Consider the following 15,633-nt stretch of genomic DNA (forward strand, 5'->3'; position numbering starts at 1 on the left):
ATTCTACATACTGGAAGCCCCTTTTAACGCCTGCTCCGAGCAGGCTTCATAAGTGCCTTACAAAATGGTGCACAAAAATGTATTAGATTCCCTTGTGCCATTTTATCACCCCCTCCCCCAACAGGGGAACACCCCCTTTGAATACATTATGCCTGGCGCAGGCATAATGTAGCACAAAGGGTTACAAAGTGGTGCAATGCATGCACCACATTGTAAATGTGGTGCTAGGATTTTGGCCTCGTTGGGACATATTAGCATAAATGAAAATGACGCTAATCTGGTGCTACATGTCCTGGTAATGAAAAGCTCTCTAATTCGTTTTTCACTACTGTGAGGCCTACCCCTCTCATAGGATAACCTTGGGGATTCCTGATTACATTTAATATGCTCCAATTCCTAATTAATAAGGGATGGATCTGTCACATTTGGTACCTGTATGGAATTGTAATGATAAATCCTCTTTAGTGGCAAAGTCAAATTTATCATTACAATTTTGAAAACGCCACTTTTAGAAAGTTGGCATTTTCCTGCTCTTGGCTTAGTGTGCCTACAGCCTGTCTCCAATACACATCTGGGGTAGGTTAGAGTTGGGCTATGTACATTTCCTCTAGACAGCCAGACACAAAGGGAATTTGGTTGTGTCTTGATGGGCCATCCACATCCTGACGGCACATCCTGCGCAGGGTGGGAGGGAGGAGCTGGATACAGCCTCACATTTACACCTAAATAGGCTGAGTCCTGCCCCCACACAAAGGACTGCTTAAGGACTGCTTGACCTGTAGTCATGCAGTCTTCAAGGGATGTCACCCAACTTTTGCCTACATTAGTCCCTAGGTCTTCACAGAAGACTGTGTGACTACAGGGCTCATCCCCTTAGGACCCCCATGAAGCGAGATCAAAAGGAGGCACACATTCTCAAATGGAGCAGTGCTGATACTAAACCAGGATCAGTGAGTAAACAGAATATTGTACTAGCATCAGTCTTAGTGAGCTGATGAAAAACATAAAATATGTCCTGAAGAGAGCTAATTCGACCCCTTTGGGGCACATAGAACAATGGCTGAAACATGTCAACCTTAAATTAAATATAGGAACACATTATACCTCAAGGACATCACATGTAGTTTTTAATCTTGTCCGAATGCACCAGTATTAAACAGGTACATTAGTACAAGGGCACCCTCTAGTCAATTTTAATATTACACGGTTTCTAGTTTATGTGCATATCATACTTTATGTGTACTTACACCAAAATCTTTGACCCACTCCGCTAGGCACCCAGGGTAGGACCCAGATGGTAAAGCATGCCACCAGCAAGATCAGTGAGTGAGGGGTCTTTTACAAGAGTGAAAAGATTTTTTTAGGAACACAAAAACAGTCTCTATGTTTAAGGATTATGCATCTGCTTTTGTTGATATGTTAGGATATGTGAAACCTGCAAATGGCTTTAATGATGTTGTGTTGTGTGTTGTATTGCTGCATGCAACAGTCAGGATGAGTGGTGTTGTGTGGTTGGTGTTGTCCTGATGTGTGTGGTTGTGTTGGTTGTTGTAGTTGTGTAGTGTCCTGTGTTGGTGCAGTGTCAATAGTGAATGTATGTTGTGTTGTTGATTTCCATCAATGTTTATTTGCGGCATGTATGTGTTGTGTGGAATAGCAAGGGATATGGTGTGTTGTGTAGTGTGTTAAGCGGTGGGACACATATGGCTAAGGCACAGTGTGTGTGTGACTTACCTCTATTCCCTAGCCCCTGCCATTGTACTAAGTCTATTGTGTCCCGCTATGTCCTCCCTCCGGCAGTGAACTGCTATCAGTCCTCCGCTTGCAGAGCTGTAGCACCTAAATATGGCCAGACGACCACCGTCGACTTGATGATCTTCTTTGGTCCTCGCCAATGTGGCTTAGCCGTGCAATTGCCAAGATCTAAATCAGGCCCTATATCATTGTTTGAATTACACAAAAACAACAGCCGTTTCACACATCTTATGTCATTAAAGACTAGACGATGTGCTAAACCAGCTTATCAAAACATGTGTCAGAGGATATCATTAGGGGAGTTGCTTATCCTTTGAGTCCCTCAATTAGTTTGTGGCTGAGCTCAGTCAGGGCTCAAATGAAGACTATGGCACCTCCGCTCATCCGCCTGCCATCTCAATTTCCTTCATCAAATGACTGAGACATTTCTTTTACATGTGACTATAAGTGGCTATTACTAGTAGTCTCCACGTTTGCAATTCACAAGACTCAAGTCCATCTGTAAATCCTCACTTTGGAAAACTGTGTGTTCTGAGTCATGCACCATGCTCTTCCATTTTGTGAATGTCTGCTACAGTCCAAATTAATATATACATTTTTTGCCTACAATAGGACCTCCGGTGGAAGTGGGACTGGAAATAAAGCATTGAAAAGCCCTGCATCAAATCCCCAATTCAAAGTGAAGATAATACGAAAAATTATTCAAAGATTAGATTGATAATACACATAGATACCCAGCTTTATCTGACAGTCTCACCTTCCAGCAAATCCAAGTAGACCACCTTCAACTTTACATAATCTTTCTTCTGCTGATCTGGCAAAACTCTTCTGATTTCTGAAGGGCTGTTTGTATGAAGACAATGTCAATGTACCATGTATAGTGAAAAAATTAACTAATGACACCCTCATATGTCTACTTAGCCCTGTCAGTCTGTCCCTTTCCCCTAATTTCTTCCTGGATACCCTCAAAGGTATCCAGGAAGATGCACAATTAGGAATCTAATGAAAGTACATCAACAATTGAAAATTCTGGGAAAGGTTCATTGAGAAAGCCATAAAAATTGCACAATACACCAATATTACCAGCATGGGTTCAATCCCTTGGCAGGACAGAAATGGTAACCAACAAAGTAGGCGGTCAGGCCAAACAGATCTCTGACAACAGTGACACCTGTTTCTTTGCCCAGCTTTACTTTTCTGCAGCATTCAACGTTTTGCCTATGAAGACCTACTTGACATCATCAGACACTGTACAAGCTACAGAAACATCATCCTCTGGTCTTTTGAGTCATTCCATTGAAAGGGTGAACTGCTGACCTAGATTAGATCTTCTACATTTGTGCCAATCATCCTATGCTTGCCATTCCCTGATAATGTTCCATTTTCTTTCCTATGATCTTCAACCCAATATAGAGCTCCTGTCACTCTGCTGACTAACGAGGATGTCTAAATTCACAAATATAAGTATGTCTGAATTCACGTGTGTGTTAGTGACACACAACTGTACCTGAAAGTCTAATTTTACTACAAAATTGATTGAAGGAGCAATGATCCTAGTGCATTTGTCTAAGGTCTCTCTTAAAATGAATCCCCCTAAGCCAAAATTTGTGTTCATCACTAATGACTACAGAAAACAACAGGTATGAGGCTGGCTTTCCAGGAAGAAGCTTAATGGATTCACAGAGTCCTTTAGCTTTTCTGGCTGTCAGTTTGAGCGCTCAGGCTACAAACAAGATAAAAAGTGTAGTGTCAACAGTTGTCTTTGATGCACATGTATTTAGAAGTATAAAAGGTTCATACTGAACCTCAAGAATTCCACTGGCCCTTTCTCTCATTGCTCACATCCCATACAAAGCCTGCAGTGCTACATACAAGGCAGTCAACTCAGGAGCCTACTGAACCTGGTCAACGAGAATATTCCTTCAGGTAGAGGAAACAGTACACATAGTAGCAGCATCACTATACTTTTCAAAAGCATGCGCAGGAAAGAAAATATGAGATGCAAGGGATTATTCTGCTATGCTACTAGAAACTGGAATAACCTCTTAGTCAGGTACAGAATGCTCCATATTTGTAACAAGCAATAACCTATCTTTTTGAGCAACAACTCATCACAGACTATCTCAATATCAGACCGTCTCTGAAGAGAATCCATGTCAATGCCTTCCTCTCAGTGTGGTGCTCAGCTTACTCTTGAGGGAGTGTGTTTTTGTGTTTACCTTCCTAAACGCCTTCTTACTTTTCCCTTACATCTCTCATTTAGCTGTAAGTATTAACCATTTTTTACCCCCTCCCCCATTCATTCCACATGGTCTACTAAAAAGTAGCCTCATTCGTGCAGCGATCTCTGGACTTGTGGTGAAGATTACAAAAAAAGATAGGAAGATAGGAAATGCAGGCGTTTAGGTTTGTTAATTGCATTTTTTTTTTTTTTAAGTTTCAAAAGTTTTATTAAGAATATATAAGGCGGTACATACAGCATATAAACAAACTGTTTAGCTTTCAAAACATTGTTTTTGTTCGTTTACCACAATTATTTCCATTGTAAGCATATATACATGTGCTGTCAGGTAAGTAAAAATTCCCAGTTGCATAGTTGAGTTGTGTACCCTTATTTTGAAGAAGAGTGGAAAGCAGGTGGGGGGGGGGTGGTAAGGGGAGGGGGAGCGAGGATAGGGTTGTGTAGGAGGGGTTGGTCTTGGTATAGGGGAGAGACAAAATAGTCATATGAAATGGGGAGGGGGAGAGAAGGGAAAGAAAGAGGGAGAAAGAGGAAGGGTAATCGCGGGGGAATGTAGAATGAAGAGACTCGAGGTAGGCAGGGGGTCTTTGTATCCTGAGACTAGCTTGTTCAGGCCTAAGAGTAGATCGTTCTGTACTTCTCCGTCTGTAGCAAGTTATTATCTAGGGGTAGATAATATGTATGATAGATATGGTAAGGTCGGTTAGAGAGTGTCTACGTCTTATATGGGTTGATTTCTCAGTCCTTGTTTGTGTTAGGAAGCGACTTGTATTACTATGTTGGGTAGTTCAGGGTCTCGGGCATGTGACAAAATTAGAGGCCTGTGGATTGATAGAGAGAGAGAAAAAAGAGAGAGAGAAGAGAGGATAGCGTAGCTAGGGAGAGAGAGAGGGGGCAGTAGGAGATTAAATGTGTTTCCGGAGTCTAGGATTCTCAGAGGGTGATTGGTAATTAATATTCCCTAATCTTTGATCATTGAACATTGATCATCCGTTGGTCATCCACCACCCGCTTCATGGTCTCTTCAAGAATGGGCGCCAGACCTCCTCAAATTGTTCTGCTTGGTCCTGTAGGTTATAAATCACTCGTTCATGGGTAGCCGTTTGGTACATGGCCGTCATCCATTCCATGGGTGTGGGGGCAATGCTAGATCTCCAGTGCCGGAGTATGCATATTTTGGCCGTGGCTAGCGCCGTGTGGATTAATCGTTTATGTGCCCGCGATAGGGAGGGATACGGGCGAATGTCATGTAGAATGATAAATGCTGGTGGGGTCGGTTTTGGTATCTGTATGAAGTCCGATAAGGCGAGGCGTACCGCTTCCCATAGTTACTGTACCGTGGGGCAGTGGCATAAAATATGAAGTTGGTCGCAATATGGCTCTGTGCATCTCCAACAGTTCGCGTGAGGTATTAACCCTGCCCTGAAGAGTTTAACGGGGGTCCAGTACCATCCCTGAAGGATTTTAAATAGGCAAAATTTCAGGCGTGCTTCACGTACGCCCCTGTCGAGGGCTTCTAGTATGTCTGGCCATTCTTCGTCCGTGTAGGTTATCTCTAGTATGTCCTGCCACTTTAAGCGTAGTCGTTCAAGTAAAGGCTGAGAGTAAAGGTGGTTAGTTAATTCGGCATAGAGGCCAGCCAAGACGCCTTTTTGTCGGCCCCATTTCTGAAGATAGGTGACGATGGATGAGGTTTTGAGCAGCCACGGGGGGTTCCTAATGTTCTCCGCATACAGTGTTTGAGCTGTAGATATCGCCACTCCTGGTTACTTTGGATACCGAATTCTTCCTGGAGGGAGGCGAATGTGCGGAAGCTATCTCCATCTATTATGTGAGATATATTGTGGATACCTGCCTCGGACCATTGGGGCCATCTGAGAATAGTCCCTCCTATTTTATGCTTTTATTCCCTGCTATGGGAGCCTGAGTATGCAGGGAGGGGTGTACTCCTAGTAGTCGATGGGCTCTGCACCACGCTGTGTTTGTAGCCTTGAGGATGGGGTTAGTTAAGGGAACGTGGTCGGCGTATGTTCCTCCCATCTCCGTATACTGTCCATTTAGGAGTTTCTCTGTGATCACCCATTGCGGTGGATCGGCTATATCCGGAAGCGTATATATTAGCTGTGAGAGTTGTAGGGCCAGAGAGTATTGTTCTACCGAGGGTAGTCCTAATCCTCCGTAGAGCCGTCGTGCCAGTATTATTGCAGGTTTCAGTCTTGGGCGTGAGGAGCCCCAGACGAAGGCCCTTATGGATGCGTCTATTAATCGGAGTGAGGAAAGAGGTATCTGTAGGGGAAGCATGCCTAACACGTATGTGAAGCGTGGTAGGGTGACCATTCTGACCGCCTGTGTCCTGCCCCACATGGACAGGCCTAGTAGGGACCATTTGGCAAAGTCTTGTTTCATTTTAGATATAAGGGGGTCTATGTTGTCCCTGACCATATGTTCTAGACCTCTGTTAATAAACGTTCCTAAATATTTAAGGCGGGTCGGGGTCCATTTGAATTGAAGGCCATGTATCGCTGCCCTCGTCGTTATGCAGGATAATGGTAGTGCCTCACTTTTATCCCAGTTTACCCGATATCCGGATAGGGATGCAAAGTCTTCTATAGTGGAAAGTAGTGCTGGGAGCGAGGTTTCTAGATCGGACATTGTTAACAGAATGTCATCTGCGTAGAGATATATTTTGGATATGCCCCCGGTGATATGGATCCCTTTTATTTGGTGAGAATTTCGTATGGTGGCAGCTAGGGGTTCCATGGCCAATAAAAATAGAAGTGGCGACAAGGGGCATCCCTGGCGTGTGCCCCTTCCGATAGGGAATGGGTCTGACATGATGCCCCCACAGTTAACCTGTGCTGTGGGGTGGTCATATAATAAACGTACTTTAGAGATAAATTGTTCCCCCAGGCCAAAATGCTTCATGGTTGTGAATAGGTAGGGCCACTCAATGCGGTCGAATGCTTTCTCCGCGTCTAGGGACAGGGCTAGGGCTTCATCAGGTAATTGTATGGATTCTAACAGTGTATGGCAAAGAGTTCGCATATGATTTCTGGAGGTACGGCCTGGTACAAATCCTACTTGGGTATTGTGAATCAATGATGGTATCACCTTGCGGAGCCGCGCTGCTAGAACACTGGCTAGGAGTTTAACATCCCCATTCAAAAGGGAGATAGGACGGTAACTGCCGCAAAGAAGGGGGTCTCTCCCTGGCTTAGGCAAGATGACAATCGTGGCTTTATTGGATAGAGCGCCCAGGGAGCCTTCTTGACATGCTTCCGTCAGTGCTTCATGTACTGCGGTTATTGCCTCCTCCCCAGCCCATTTATAGAATTCCGCAGGGAATCCGTCCTCTCCTGGTGATTTATGGTAGGGGAGGCTTGTTATAACTTGGGTTATCTCTTCTTTGCTTATGTTACCGTCCAAGAGGGCCCTGCCTGCCTCAGACAGACGGGGTAGATTGGCCGCGGCAAGGAATGTCTCCATTTGTGTTTGATCTGTCGTTGTTTCAGGGGTGTACAAATGTCGGTAGTACTTGGCGAACTCGTTTACAATGTCTTGTGGGCGAGTTAGCACTGCTCCTGAAGAAGATGTTATGGCCGCAATGGCAGAGGCTGCCTCTCTTTGTCGGAGCTGCGCCGCTAGGAGGCGACCTGCTTTTTCCCCTTGTTCGTAATGGCGGCCTCGCAATTTTTGCAGTGCGTATTCCGCCTGAGATGTATAGAGTTCATTGTGTGCCATGCGGGCCTGTTCTAAGGCGTGTCGCAGCCGAGGGGATGGTTGGGCGGTATATTGTTTAGTGAGGTCCTGTATCGTGGTCTCTAAGGTGGTTTGGCGGGCTATTCTGTCTTTGTTGGCCAGTGCTGCATCTCGCATCATATTCCCTCTTAGGGTTGCTTTTGCTGCCGCCCATAGGATCCTTTTTGAGGATACAGTGCCTGAATTCTCGGCCATGTATGTGGTTACATGAGCTTTTAATTGTTCCTTCCCTTGTGGAGAGCGATATCTGTGTACAGCCAATCGCCATGGTTTACGACCAGAGAAGGAGAGTCCCACCTGGATCCGGATTAGTATTGGGGAGTGATCTGAGAGCCCGCTGTCTAGGATACAGGTGTCTTGTATATGAGGGATTACAGTGTGTGATACTAAGAAATAATCCAGACGCGATTGGGTGCCATGGACGGTGGATAAGAAAGTATAATCCTTATCTTTCGGGTGTTGTATTCTCCAGCAGTCCACCAGACCGACGTCAGTGGTCAGGTCTGTCAGAAGCGCTCTGTCGTGATTGTTACATACATCGACAGGGCCTGTCCTATCCATTATGGCGTCTTGGACGAGATTCCAGTCTCCCCCGATTATGTATCGAGTAGTTCCGATTTCTGTCAGGAGGCGATTTAGCTGTAGAAGGAATGGGCGTTTTGGGCCGGTTGGTGAGTAAACGGATCCCACGCATAAAACAGTGTCCCCTAGTTTTAATTTAGCAAATATATACCTTCCTTCCGTATCATTCCAGGTTTTAATGATAGTGACCGGGAGGGATTTACGCACTAGTATCGCCACTCCACATTTGCGGGGTCCGTTAGGGTCCGTTACTTCCAGATTCCTGACTCGTTGGACGGCAGCTGAAGGCAACCCTCCCTACCCAATCCCGTTTAAGTTTACTGGATTCCAGAGTGTCAAGGTGGGTCTCTTGAATCAGAGCTATATCTGTTTTTTTGGATTGAAGATAGGACAGTATCTTTTTCCGCTTAACATAGCTCGTCATGCCGTGTACATTCCAAGAGAGTATGCGTAATGGTCGCGTCGCTTGAGGGTGGGGCTTCGACATATTGGATGATTGTGAGTAAGTAAGCACCCTCGATCCGGGGTTGGTGTTGGTGGGGGGGGGGAGGGAGGGTGGGAGATATTGACTTAGTAGTTAGAGTGGGAGTTGTATTTCGATATGATACGGTGTTTTATTTTATTTTATTTTATACGGGGGTTAGTAGCTGGTGGAGGCCAAGGGAATCCTCTGGAGAAGAAAGAAAAGAGAGAGAAGAGGGTGATGGAAGAGAGGTAATATAAGTAGGACGAGAGCCAGATGGAGGGGAAATATGAGGGAAAAAGAAGGCAAGGAGAAAGGAGAGGGAGAAGAAAAGAGGGAGAAGGGGGGGAAGGGATGGATGCGTGTGCTGAAGTTGAAATTGAGAGTATAGCAAGAGAGCGTGCAATTTGGGGGAAGAAGTGGAGAAGGGTAGGGATGAGGGAGGTTAGGAGTCCAACCTCCTTCGTTCGTTAGGTCGTTCGTTAGGTCTGTAAACGGCGGGACCGATTTCTCTCGGAGCTCTCGTGCAGTCGGGCGGTCTCGGGCGGTCTCGATCGGGGGGGGCGAAGGGGGGAAATAGCAGACAGCCAGTTATCGATATGTCGGTGATAAGGAGGGGTGGGGGGGGGTACACAGCAGTGCTTATGTTTATGTATCGGGAAGTGGGTCTGTTCATCGGTGGTTAGTGGCTAGTGTATTAGTTATATAACTAAAGTGTATATTGGCAGAAGTAATGATCGGTTAATAACTATAGTACCTGAGCGGCGCTGGAGAGGAGGGAGGGGGTGTCGGGTGTTGATAGGGTATGGTGTTTAGGATGTTGTGCCTAGTACTTGATGTTGTATGGCATCGTAGGGTGTTTAGGAGTTCATAAGATAGGGTCGTAAATTAAAGTAGGGACTGGGCAGACAGAAAGACCGAGACCGGCTGGCGAGGGGAGGGGGGGGGGCAGGGCAGAGGAGGGGGGGAGAGAGCTCAAACAGAGTATTATAGTTCTCGCGTATGCATGGGTACATAAAGATACCAATATACAGTATAACATAATACTTCCTGAGCATTTCTTTTCAACTATAACACTGCCTCGTCTCGTCTCGCCTTACAACTGTTCAATGACATATTAGGTTGATCAACATAACATATCCTGGCATCTTATCACATTATCATGTTAGGAGCCATTATGCCAAACGTCTCTCTATTAATCGTAGGATAGGTAATGAGTGTAGCTGAGCCCCGGGTTACGCGAGGATAGTGCGTATCTCATCCTATTACTAACTCCTTGCCGTGTATTATTACATCATAATACTGACCTACTAAGGTCTTACTTGGTATGTGCCACCATCATAGTCGTTCTGTTGTTGATGATAGTTTAAGATAGTAATAATGATTAGGATGGGGGTAGGTACGAACATCTGGGGAAAAGAATAGCTAATAGTTTATAATTTACATTGTGATGTTATAATGTGGTGTGGGGTGGCAGTGTAGAATGTCATAATATTTCGCTTTGTTATGCGGTATTATGTTGTATTATGTCCTCGTGTTCTATTTTGTTTCAGGTTATATCGTATTGTGTGTCCCTGTATTGGAATTAATTTATCTTTACGTGGTCTAGTCCCATCCCTTGGGGTGATAATGGGGGCTAAACGGTTCTAATGTCGGCGCTGGTCGAGTGTGGTGTGTATTAGGAAAGTTTCACATACTTTGTTGTTTACTACCATGAGATACTTTGTAGTGTGTGGAATGTAAGGTAAGTTCCATGATAGTTAATTAGTGTTTATTTTTTGTTATCTGTTTAATGCCCCTGTTACCTTGTTACCTTGTTATAGGGTTATAGGGTCGGGACCGGGCCCTTATTCAACATACAGTGAGTTGGTGGGGTCTGATCCCTGTTCTAGTAATCATCATCTGTTGTGTACAGAGGGCAAATAACGATTTACTGGTAGTTTCCATTATAGGGCCTCGGCTCTAGTCATAAAGAGCATAGATTTTTCATGTATCTGGTTTTAACATTGATACTAGCAGTCTTAGACAATTACAATAGTAATACACATATGATCTGGAAAGGTACTCATCCTTCCGCGGAGTCTATAGTTGTTATTTTCGACTCTCTGGCGATAGTCCCATAAGTCGTCTTGTCGCGTTACCTTCTCAAGAAGACCCAGTCGTAGGCTTTAAAGGGGAGCGGGATTTGTCTCTTTCTGATAATTGGGTGTGGGTTACTACTGCGTGTAAAATCTGACCCCTGTCATCATATGATCTAGTTAGTCTCTCCATGTCTCTACCTCTATGACTGGCTCCGGTGTCGTGTAGAGCCGTCTTCACCTTTTCTATTCCTGAGTGGGGGGTTTCGGCCCTATCACTGCCTCCTACAATGTCATGCTCACTGTCTGTGTTGTAAGTGTCCATAGGCTGGGATTGGAAAGAGTCAAGGAAGAGTCTCAATTCGTCGGGGTTATAAAAGTCCTTGGATACTCCATTTTTTGTAACCCACATTCTTGCAGGGTCAAAGAGACCGTATTTCATCTCTAGTTTGCGAAGCCGGGGTCGTAGGGCTAGGAAAGCCTTTCTACGTTCGTTGGTTTCCTTGGAGTAATCGGCGGTTATTCGGATCTCGTGCTGGTCTATTCGGAAAGGGCTGTGGTTGCGTGCTACTTGGAGTATTTGTCGGGTTTGATTATGCCGCAGCAAGAATGCGATGATTGGACGGGGCCTTGAGGAGTTGTCAGAGCATTTTGGGCCTATCCTGTGAGCCCGTTGGAATTCTAGCGGCGGGTCAAAGTCCAATGAAATCATTTTTGGAAGAGTGGAGGTCAGAAAAGTCTGCATATCCGAGCCTTCTTCGTTTTCCGGGATCCCAAGTATGCGGATATTGTCTCTCCGGCTCCTGTCCTCCATGTCCATTAGTTTGCTCCTGAGGTAGATGAAGTCTTGTTCTCGCACCTGAGACGTGTTGATCTGCGTCTCTAGTGATCCCATGCGTTGTTCTAGCCCTGTCACTCTAGATTGAAAGCCGGCAATGTCAGATTGCATGGATTTGGTTTCTAGTGTCAATGAAGTTATAGAGGCGTCCATCCCCTCTATGCGGCGGCTGACGGTGGTGATCTCTTGTAGTATCCTGTCCATAGTCGTGGATTGATCTTTATCAGGCATCGTGGTGGACTCGTTTAAAGGAGGCGATGTTTGAGGGTTTATCTTCGTGGGGGTTAGGCGTTTGTGTTGTAGCGCTTCTGAGAATAATAGTTGTCGTGCAGGCTTGCTGACAGGTTTATGGTTCGGTTTGTTGCCGGGCATTGCCTCAATTGTCTACAGAGTCTGACCACGTGGGGCCCGAGATTCCCTCCGTAGATTCCGATAAGGATATAGATGTTCGGTGGCTTACACTGGTGTCAGTCCACTCCCTTCTCCTGTATCTCTGTTCTCTTGGCTCCCTTTGGCTCTCCTCATCTCCGGTGCCCCCCCAGTTGCTCACCCCTCTCGTCCCCTCGCCTCCACGTGCCTCCCGTCGTGCCCCTCTGCCCTCCTCAGTATTAGTTGTCTGGAGGGGGGGGGGAGAAAGTTTATTATCTCAGCGGGAGGGTTTTTGTTGTCCCTCTGTGATGGAAAAGAGGGGAGAAGTCGTGCCTCTGCCTCCGGCGATGCCGTTCTTATTTTGAAGAGATTCGATCCTACCTCTCTTTGGGTTTCTCTCCCGGCTGTCGAAGGGGCCGCACCCCTTTGCTGCGTCTTCCCGTCCCCCTGTGGGGGGGGGAAGGTCCACGGGTGTTTGTTGGCGTTGTAGGGAGATGGATGCGGGTCGTCACGGCTCCCGCAGTCCCTGCGGCCTGTTCAGCTTGCTCTTTGCCGCTACGGGCACGCCGTCCGCGGTCTTCCGAAGACGCGACTCCGCCCCTTTTTCCAGGCCTTATCGGCCTGGGGCGAGTCGCGAGTTTCCTGCCTTGCGTCCCGCTCCTACCGGGTCCCCGGACATGGTTCCGTGTCGCCGCTGTTGTAGGGGTGGAGGGGCACCGAACCCGGTGTGTTGTCCGGCTGTCTTCTCGCCCCCGTCGCCCCTCCGGGACCGCCTCGGCACGGAGCTCTCGCTCTAAGCGGCCATCTTGTTTCGTGGCCCGGCCACGCCCCCCTGTTAATTGCATTTTGAAGTACGAGACATACTAATGTAATACTAATAAATGTACTACAGCATGAAGTTCTTTAATAGGCTCATAGAAGGAGCTGCAGGGGTTGTTGCTGAGATGCATGAAATAGTGTCCTTAATCCTTATACATTGCTGTGGAAATGCTGAGAGTGCTTTTTGAAATTAAACAGGAATATTGAGAGCTTAGTGGGTGGCCAATCAGGTATGAAATTTACATGGCTTCTGCTCCCTTGACAGAGGATAGGCTGCCTGATTTAGAGATCCCCGAATGCCAGTGGCTTCACTATAAGCTCAGCGAGATGTGGAGCAGGTATCATGTTTTTTCATCTGCTCAACATTTCTGTTTGTTTCACAGATGAAGTCATATAGCATGTGTTTTTGTAAACCAATGGCCATGAAGTACAGGATATTTTGCCCTGTGCATGCAGATCATTAATGGATTACTTGAGGCCAGGAAATCCAGTAACAGTTGTAGGAAAGTCCTCTTTTTTGCCCTGGTTACCGCCAAACTTTTTGGACAGATACTGGTGGTTAGTGACTCTCGGCTGTGCCCTGGGTACTGCTTCTCAGTCCCACGGCCATTGCTCCATGTAAAGTGGATATGCAAATTAGGCTAATTATAATTAGCAGTATCAACCTACCTATAAGTCCCTAGTATATGGTAGGGCATGTAGGTTTAGGGACCCCAGCATAGGTAGTGCACCCATAGGTACACTGCTGAGGTGCCCACTGTTATTTTAAAGGCAGGCCAGCCTTTCTGGCTGCTTTTAAACTAAAGTTATATGGAAATTCGACTTTAGAATTAAAAGTACTTTCAAGGTCTTAACCCTTTTGCTGCCAGGTCTTTTCCCCTTCCAGGTGCCAGGCCTTTTTTTGGCTATTTGGGGCAGTTCTTGCTTAGGCCCTCATAACTTTTTGCCCACATAAGCTACTCATGCCAAATTAACGTCCTTTTTTTTCCAACATCCTAGGGATTCTAGAGGTACCCAGAGTTTGTGGGTTCCCCTGGAGGAGACAAAGAAATTAGCCAAAAGACAGCAAACATTTCGTTTTTTTTTAAGAAATGGGAAAAAGGGCTGCAGAAGAAAGCTTGTGGGTTTTCCCTGAAAACGGCATCAACAAACAGTTGTAGTGCTAAAATCACCATCTTCCAAGCTTTCAGGAACAGATAGACTTGAATCAGAAAACTGCATTATTCAACACAATTTTGGCATTTTACTGGGACATACTGCATTTTTACTATTTTTTTGTGCTTTCAGTCTTCTTCCAGTTAGTGCCAAAAATGGGTAAGAAACCAATGCTGGATCCCAGACAGCTAAACATTTCTGAGAAGTAGACAAATTCTGAATTTAGAAAGGGGTCATTTGTGTAGATCCTTCAAGGTTTTCCTACTGAAACTAACAGCTAAAATAAAAAAGAAATTCCAATTGAGATGAAAAAAGAGCCATTTCCGTCCAAGTTTTCTTCTATAACTTTTTCCAGCTGTGGCAGATTTTTTAAAGCAATATACTGTTTTGTCTGCTGAACTCTTTTGGTTGTGGGTATATATAGGGCTTGTAGGTTCATCAAGAACCCTAGGTACCCAGAGCCAATAAAGGAGCTGCACCTTGCAATGGGTTTTCATTGTATACTGGCTATACAGCAATTCATTTGGTGAAATATAAAGAGTGAAAAATAGGTATCATGGAAACCTTAGTCTTTCCAAAATGGGCACAAAATAAGGTGTTGAGAAGCAGTGGTTATTTGCACATCTCTGAATCCAGAGGTCCCCCTACTAGCAGGTGAATTACAGGGCATTTCTCAAATAGTCTTCTTTTTTACACACTGACTTACATTTGGAAGGAAAAAATTTAGAGAAAGATAAGGGGCAATAACACTCGTTTTTCTATTCTGTGTTCCCCCAAGTCTCCTTATAAAAATGGTACCTCACTTGTGTGGGTAGGCCTAATGCCCGCGTTAGGAAATGCAACATGGATACATCACATTTTTACATTGAAATCTGACGTGTTTTTTGGAAAGTGCATAGATGTGGATTTTGACCTCTAGCTCAACCAGCACACAGGGAAAACTACCGACCCTGTGCATTTTTCAAAAGTAGACACGTAGGGGAATCCAGGATGGGGTGACTTGTGGGGCTCTCACCAGGTTCTGTTACCCAGAAACCTTTGCATACCCCAAAATTTGTCAACAAAAACAGTTTTTTCTCACATTTCTGGTGACAGAAAGTTCTGGATTCTGAGAGAAGCCACAAATTTCCTTCCACCCAGCATTCACCCACGTCTCCTGATAAAACTGATACCTCACTTCTTTAGGTAGGCCCAGTGCCCGTGGCAGGAAATGCCCCAAAACGCAACATGGACACATCACATTTTCCCCAAGAAAACTAACCTGTTTTTTACAAATTTCCTAGCTGTGGATTTTGGCCTCTAGCTCAGCCAGCACACAGGGAAACCTACCAAACCTGTGCATTTTTTTAAACTAGACACCTAGGGCAATCCAGGATGGGGTGACTTGTGGGCTCTAGCCAGGTTCTGTTACCCAGGAACATTTGCAAACTTCAAAATTTGGCAACAAAAACACCTTTTCCTCACATTTCTGGTAACAGAAAGTTCTGGAATCTGAGAGGAGGCACAAATTTCCTTCCACCCAGCATTCCCCCAAGTCTCCCGATAAAAAATGTACATCACTTGTGTGGGTAGG

Source organism: Pleurodeles waltl, chromosome 8 (genome assembly GCF_031143425.1).
Source record: "Pleurodeles waltl isolate 20211129_DDA chromosome 8, aPleWal1.hap1.20221129, whole genome shotgun sequence".
Lineage (NCBI taxonomy): Eukaryota > Metazoa > Chordata > Amphibia > Caudata > Salamandridae > Pleurodeles > Pleurodeles waltl.